This window comes from Argiope bruennichi, chromosome 4 (assembly GCF_947563725.1).
Source record: "Argiope bruennichi chromosome 4, qqArgBrue1.1, whole genome shotgun sequence".
Classification (NCBI taxonomy): domain Eukaryota; kingdom Metazoa; phylum Arthropoda; class Arachnida; order Araneae; family Araneidae; genus Argiope; species Argiope bruennichi.
Genome location: NC_079154.1, coordinates 56,132,290 through 56,141,074, shown reverse-complemented (window position 1 = coordinate 56,141,074; position 8,785 = coordinate 56,132,290). Strand labels below are relative to the sequence as shown.

Sequence of the window (8,785 nt, the reverse complement as noted above, 5' to 3'; positions counted from 1 at the left end):
AGCTCGTTATTCCTTCATGTAACTTTAATATTTTCCCCATGTCCTTGTGAAAAGAAAATTACACCACCGAATAACTGAATCCATCATCAAGCGAAGACTTTGTATTCTAAAACCATCTATTCTTTCTCTATTTGCTGAAATTTGTTTATTCTTGAATAAAAGTAGATAGATATTAGATATCCACAACTATGAAATTTGAAGAATGCGAACTTTTTATTGATTAATGAAAAGACAGACATAATGTAGAGAAGTATTACTTTATTAAATGTTTCAAAAATATGATACAAAATATGGTACAAGAGTTGCTATTTACAAGATATACAAATATGAAGGGGGAAAAAAAGAGAGCTTCCAAACCAATGATTGCAAGAGATTGAGCAAGAAGATTTGTTGAAGGAAGCAATTTATGCAAAGGAACTGCAAAGAAACAAATAACACTAGTCAACATGCAAAATTGTATTGTTTAAAAAAATACAAAACAAAATGATTTCAAATTTATATCTATTGACGAAACAGAATATCCTGGAATATCTGTTATCTCAATTTAATATTCATAGCTCTCTCTAATATAAAATGTTTATTGGTAACTATAAAAGTACTTTTTGAATTGGATTGTAGATATTTATAGTATTATTGGCTTTATAATACAACTTTTTATCTTTGAATTTTTGAAATGTTCCTAGCTTATTTATTCCCATGTTTTATTTAATAAAAAAAAACTAAAAAAATTTGAAAATCAATTTGGATATATATATATATATATATATATAATCTGTTGAAATAAATAACTATATTTTATTCGTATGGCGGAACTTCTATAGTTTAAATATTCATATTTCACATATAATTTATATTATTGGCTCATAATATTATTTAATTTTGGTGCATTCAACTGATGATTGCTTTTCTTGGTTTCATCTTCTTTTGTAGATTTTTAGAACGAAAAGAAATCTACGAATGAAAACTTCGTTACTTATTTGTAGCTTTTAAATTTAATGTTTTGTTATGTTATACATGCATTATGTTACACTACCATCATAAAGTTATCTGAATTTTGTGTTTCTTTCTGTAATAAAGATTTTTTTTTTATTTATGTTTGAAAGAGAACATGTTTTAATATATATTTATACAATCAGAGAATCTGTACAAAATTGAAAGAAACAAAAAAGCACGCTATATTCGTAACTTCATGAATAGATTTTTCACCAACGTTCCATATTTGTACATGAAAACGCTGATGCAGAGAGTTGAATAAATTCAAATAACATTAGCGTTAGTAAATGTTACTGAACATAGCATTTCATTTAACTTCACATTGTATTAAGCTATGTTGTGACTAAGTTCTAAGTTCATTTTTCGTTGCTCGTTAAGCTAAGTTCCTTTTTCTTTTACGAAATGAAGAATGAAGTCTAAATCTGAATTGATTTGGGGCACTTTACATATATCACGAGAGCACCAGCTGATGCAAATGTAGTTTTCAAATGGGTTGAATTTAAAAATACATTAACCCAGGTTATAAAAATTCAAAACTAATGACTTTTACGGAAAACGTCAATTTATAATATCCTCAGGAGCGTATTATGTCCTAACCTTGTGCATACAAAATTATTTTAGAAATTGTATCCTTAAACTTCTTCTGACTTAACCGATAATTTTCCAAATATCAGTTATATCATAATATTACAATTTAAAAACAATGTATGAATTGCCGATATTCTATAGAATAGTTAGGAATTTTTAGGCAAAGCAAGAAACATTAGAATTATTTGAAAATGTTATATATTTTCTCCGGGAATTCCACAAATGCAATCTAGCTATGGTATGAAAAAAGTCACAATACGGTTTACATTTGAAAGGCATATATTCTATAAAAATGCAGTTGTTATTAAAAAAACAATATTAATAGAGTGCTATTAAAAATATTCTTTTCAATATACATGAAAGAAAATGAAAATTAAACAAAACAAAGTTTATAATTATTTTATTAATGAAAAAAATGAATTATGACCGTATTTGTTGCATCAAGAATGGAAATAATTTTATTTCGAATTATACAAAATTTTATCTCACATAAAATATAATAGGTGATACATTTGAAACTTTATCAACTTGTCACTTAGAATTTTAAAAAACAGCCAGGAAATATGAGAAATATTAATCGCTTCACGCTTTGTTTATTAAAGTATTCTAAAAAATGCTGGAATTCAAATTTTGTTGGTAATATATATATCATTATCCTTTTAAAAATATTTCATAAAGCTTCATTAATTACTTTATATTAATATAAAAGATATCAAACATTCCAAAAAAAAGAAAAAGAAAAAAAATTAGACATTTCTTCTATTTATTCTTATTTAACTATAAACCAAAGAAATGTATTCCATGTATTTATATTTTAAATATTCGAAAGAAATTTCGAAGCATATTATTGTTAATTCTTTCTAAATATTTGGAATATTGGCATTAAGTTTGTCTTCTAATTCTCACCTTTAAAATTTTGACATCTTCTATATTCTACAGCATTAAGTTATCATGTAGAATATCGATTAATCTAATAATGAATCAAATAATTTTGTTGTCATCATTGACAAAAACAATTAATTATCTCCTTTTCCTGATAATAAGACATAATTTCACAGTATTTTAAATTTTTCACAGCATTTTAATCTTTCTTTAGATGCAGCCTTTTACTAATTAATGCCTTAACAGCTCTAAGAGTACATGATTTGAATTCGGACAACGATTATCAAGCAATTCAATAATTATCATTGAAATATTTTATTCAATGAAAGATGAATTAAAGAATTATTTTTAGGGATTCGGAAGCTTGGAGAATTTATATTTTTTTCTTTATAATTTCAATAAATTTAGTGAAATGAATATGGAGTGACTGTTGCACTCCATCTAGAACAAATATATCAAATAAACGTCCGAAATTTTTTTTTCCCGAACTGACTAAGTTTTTTGTTATAGCTATTTTCAAATGTATTTGATATAAAATATGGGTGGAATATAAATTTAAGGCTCTATTTTGAACAAATATTAAAAAAAAATTAAATTACCGTAAATTCTATCATATTATTTTCCAATAAACAAATAACAAAATATAATACAGTAGGTACTACACATTTTTTTTTATAATCGCATATTTTTATTTCTATTCAATGCTTAACTTTTGAATTAATTTATTGGAATATTTGTTCCTTTCTTATATTGCCAATTAGCCAATTATGTAGTAGATTAAATTTTTTTTCTGTTCTTAGAAAAAGCAGTAGTGCCTGAGTGATTGTGATATTTTTTTTTTATTTTAGCTTATCTTGTTAATGAAATCTTATACTCCTAAATAGTTGGAGATCTTTCAACTCACTCATACGCAGATGACAAAAATCAAATGCTAAAAATATATACCTCTAAACTGAAATCAAATACCAAAAGTTGTATATTATTTTTCTTTAGTTTGAATAGTACCATATATAAAGCTCATCACAAAAAAAAGAAATCCTAATTATTTTTGAGGCGTACAATTCTCACAATATCTATTAAGCTACAAAACAGCTTGAAATTGCATTCTAGGCAAAACAAAATATCTATATGGAAAACTAACACCAAATATTATCACATACAAATAAGACATTTCAATGATTGTTAAACAAAGCTATATAGTATATTTTTGTGATTTTTCTTATTCTGAAACTCTTAGTTGCCTCTTCTAAAAGTCTGAAATTATAGTAAATGCAGAGAAAAAAAGATTTATTCTCTCACCTTCGCCTTAAGAGTGGCATCCGCCCTTATGGTGCTCTGAGAGCAGTTTGGCGATGATTCCGGCGACTAGAATCTCTGAGACGGCATTTCCTCCGCCACCGCCCATCAAGCCGCCCATGTGCATAGCATCCGATGAAGAGAACAGCAGAAGAGTGGTAAGGACGAACACGACAAAGAATGTTGCCACAGTGACCTTCATGTTTTCAGTTGATGGAAAATATATCTAATTAAAAGAACAAATGCCACAATTATTCTTTTCTGACAATCTTTGAAATCTTAAATTAAAAAAAATAATTATTAATTCAATTTCAACAAATTATAATTTAAAAATTCTAATCTTTTATAATTTTTTTGAACAAAAACAAAGCTATCAATTATATACTGCACGTAAAATTAGATTTATAAGAGAGATATGTCAATGATTTTAATCTGGCTCGATGCCTTAAAATCCCTTAATAAATCTATGTATTATATATATTTTTTCTCTGATAATGTAAAACAGAAAACAATCAGAGCAGCTTTAGTTCAATCTTTGATTAGGGCTTTAAAGTATTAGCCTTTCAATACATTTTTTAGTGGAGTTATTTGACATAGAAATTATTGTGCCACAACTATGGACGTTTGAACTCTCTCCTATGTTTGCCCTGTTCCCAAACAGTCCATGGTAGGAGTTAAAAAATTTTTTAAACACAATAATGTTAAGAACAAAACTCGTATTTGTTTGTTGGAGATTTTCAACATTCTTACTCCAGAAAACCAATAGAAATAAAATAGAACGATAAGCTGTCAGTAGATGCTTTTATTTTCTGCGCTCGAAATGTCCTATTCATAGGATCGACGTTTATTGTCCAAAAAGTGATCTATTCTTCTGTGGTGAGAGTTGATACGTCACATCTTAGGAGAATTGCAATTCAACAAATGCGCGTTTTGCATGGTTTGTTTTTAGTATTATTGCTTTCAAGGTGTTTGTTGATATTAAGTCGTAGACGCTGTACAATTTCGTACCAGACATATTTTCTGTAACTTTGAGATAACACTAATATCATTTCTTGCCACCAGGTGGCGTTGTAACAGCTCTCACCGTGTATGTAGTCCTTGTCCAAGATTTGTCAAAAATGGTGTCTCAAACTGTCACCTAGAAACCAGTGTAATGACAAAAATTGTCAATTTTCTTACGTTTTCATGTTAGATAATATGTCTTATCATAAGAATAATATAAGAATATCATTAGGATAATATAAGGAATGATTATCATAAGAATTAGACAAAATGTAAGTAATGTAAATGTAAATAAGATTAGATAAGTCCGTATAGATGAGTAAACAAGTTAAAGAAATAAAATAAATTCTTACTGAATTTCAGATATGTATTCGCATCATGTATGTTGTTATAATTGAATTAAACATTTAAAGTTGCTTATAAATTATTTTTAAAACATGCTGACCCTTTAATCACATCATATTTTTCAGAAACTTTTTAATTAAACTCAATTTCACATTTATAAATATATTTTAACGTCCATTAAAAGCTAAATAAAAAATGACTCGATGTTGTAAATGATATAATGGAAAAAATATAAATTGTATTTGAGATATTTATTTTTGATAATGTTTGTTACATATTTATATTCTAAAACGAAAATTTTTTATAAATACGAAAAATTTAGAATGTCGGAATTTTTTTCTTGACATTAAAATGCATATCTCAAAGAAAGATTGCAACAAATTTTACATTAGCAATTTATATCTCATAAGCAATTATATGAGATTACATGATAATTATACCTATAAACAGAAAGGTTAAGAACTTCATGAATAGAACTTATCTTAGAGAAAGAATTGGAATATAAACAAGGAAAAGAGTCAAATAAAATGATATATAGAATAGATAATTTATGGTATTTATGGAAGTCTGAAGTATATCTCGTATAGCACAGCATTCTAAAAAACTGTTTCACTTTATCTCTATTTGAGAACTAGAGAAAATTCTCAGATAACGGAGCTTCATTTTAACACGAATCCTAAAATTCAAAAAAAAAAAAAAAAAATTGGACATCATCAAACAAAAAAATAAAAAATCAATCTTGAACTCCATTTAGCTCTAAAAGATGGAAGAAGAAATTCTTACAACACGTCATTCTAGAATATGATTTCACTGCAACAATTCAAAAATAAAATAAACTATCCTTAACCAATATGAAATCATAAAATATATTCCTACTCTAAAAACAAATAAAAGTAAGGGAATTCCTCATAAAACCTAGTACAAATAAATTATCATATGGAAAAGAACTGCTGAAATTTATGCAACGCATTCCTCTAAAATTGAAGAAAGAAAAAATATTTAAAGCTGTATTTCAAATTCTTCCATTGAAAAATGCACGTTTCTCAAAAGAAAACTTTGTAAATATCAAAAACTGTATAACTAAACTCAGAAATATATAATTTTAAAATCATAGCTTCGTTCAACTAGAAAATAAGGTGCACTCGCTAAAGTTGAATTTTTTGGGGGGAAATAGGGATATTTTCAGCAAAAAATGTAAATTTTGGCAATTTTTATGCATACTTAAAAGACGTTCAGTATGAGTTTTTATAGCTATTCATAAAAGTGGGGAGTTTTTTGAAGGGCCTATAAAACTTTTGTATTTTCTAATTACTTGTACCTTGTTCTTAAGATTTAGTCAAAACTTCATTTGAATCTATAATTCTGTTGTGGAAACTCAATAAAAACTTTTACTCGGACAGATTATAGCGTTATTCCTTTTTCGTATTTATAGAGAAACAGACAGAGATAGTACTGAAAATCGTTTCTGGACAAAGAAAAAAAAAAGCAAAATGTAGACATTTATTGAAGTCTTGAATTCGAACTTTTTGACAATCGCAATAGTTTCTCTTTCTGTACGTCATGTATGAAAAAGAAAGATCTAGAAAGATTTCAAATAAAATCAGAGCAATACAACAAAGCGACTTACCTCAGAGAGAGAAAATGAAGCTTGTATCTGCAAAACCACACGGTTTGAAATAATGATTCCGATGGCAGCTCTCGACCTAATATACCAATCCTACATCCTGTAATTTAGTATACGATTCCTTCAACACACGTGGAAAAATAAATTTAATTTACTTGGTTTCCTTTTTTTTCACAAAAAAAAAGAAAGAAAAAAACTTTTATCTTTCATGGCATATTAGACACCAGACAAACAACTTTTAGCATGACACGCGAAGTTGTCAAACAAAAACATCGTCACACGAAAATATAATGGAATTTAGAAAAACGTTTCCTTATTTTTGGAAACCGTAATGCATTCCCTCCTGAATGTTTATCAATCCAGTTACAAATTTTAACGAATGTACTAACTTTTTCCTTTCACGGTGAATATAATGTATTATCAGTTTATAGATATCATCAGAAGGAAATAAACTATGTTTGGAAACAGGAGTGATAACAAAGAATCTAGTCTATAAAATTTGAAGTAAAAGGAAATAGATATGCAACAATTACGGAAATATTAATTCTTCCGTTTTTTTTATTTTTAAATTTGTCTCTAATTATGTCAGTCTTGTATCGACTGGATATTTTAAAACTTTTAGACTTGGAGTAAGATGTCACAAAAGGAAATAAGTATATTGTATTGCAACATTATATTACTTTAAATAGAAGTTAATTATTAAGAAATTAGAACAATAGAAGTTAATTTATATAAATAAGTATGGAAATGTTTGAAAATAAATTAACAAACCGTAATTGTAGGAGTTAACATTTCCATTAAGTTTATTAACTTTATTTTAAATAAAATTAACAGTTTTAGCTTTCTTACTTGCACTCGACAAGTAAAGTTTTAATTCAATTTCGCATTTCTCAGTTTTTTTTTTTTTTTTTTCTATTTCTATTTTATAAAGCAAATCGCTGTTTTCTGAGCTTTGTTATCTTGGATACTAAATTTATCAATGTTTTTTTATTCATATTATTTACATTTAAAATTTATTAAACTCTCGAATAAATGTATAGTTTTTTTTTTGGGGGGGGGTCTGGATGAAATTTGGCATATGCGCTTTTCAAGACAAGAAGTAGATCTATAACTTTCGACTTTTAAAACCCATAAGTTAAATAAAACACATGTTAACTACAAATTAAATAGGTTTTTAGTGTTTTCAAAATGTTTTCTTAAAATATTATCTCATAAAAAGGATATTTTATTTTATCTTAAAACACAAAATATTTCCTTTTTAATATATAATATTTTATTTCCATACAATATTTTTTAATTTGAATTTTTAAAAATTTCATTTTATTTTAAATTTTTAACAACGTAATCATTGTAAAGAAAAAATTCAAACTAATTTTATTGTTTCTTCTAAGCATTCAATCAAGCGTTTTTTGTTTGTTTTTTCAGTGTTGAATTAAAATAAGATATTACTTGTTTTTGGATATTAACTTTGAAGTAGAATTTTTACTTCCTTTTTTTATTTCATAGAAGTATATACACATTTGAATCTGCACCCATCAATAATTTGTAATAGTATGATTCCATTAAATTCTTATTTTTCATGTTTTGTTAAAAAAAAAAGGTGAAATTTTAAATAATTGCACTTTATATTATTAGTTTAATAATCAGGATAGACATTATCCTGGATGAAAGAGTTGGCTGCCAAAGTAGAGTATTGTATTGTACTTTTCATTCAAACACATTAGATGCAACAAATGAAAATATTAAGTTTGAGTTTATATAAATTTTTCAAAATAAAAAAAAGTGCAAGTATTACGATATTTGTGATTAATCGATTGAAAAGAATAAAACCCACGGCTAGTAATGATTGATCTATGATTTTAATGAAATTTATCAGCAATCATTAATAATTGACCTATCTGATTAGTTGATGAATACTTTTTACTGGATTTTGTTAATAATGTTAATAACAACAAATTAATTACTTTAATGATTGCAATTAAAAACTAGCCTCCTTTGGCGACCAGTTGATTTGTTGGGATTAATATTTGTTAAAAATTTCACTAAAATATTTTC

At 26.2% G+C, this 8,785-nt stretch overlaps 1 long non-coding RNA gene across 1 annotated transcript; it reads right to left on the bottom strand.

Moving 5' to 3' along the window:
* Positions 1-238: 238 nt before the first annotated feature.
* Positions 239-6,805, bottom strand: LOC129967128 (uncharacterized). The gene is made up of 3 exons (XR_008784349.1): positions 6,734-6,805; positions 3,763-3,985; positions 239-417 (listed from the first exon to the last, which is right to left on the bottom strand). It is a non-coding gene; the product is annotated as an uncharacterized LOC129967128 (long non-coding RNA).
* Between the last annotated feature and the right edge of the window lie 1,980 nt (positions 6,806-8,785).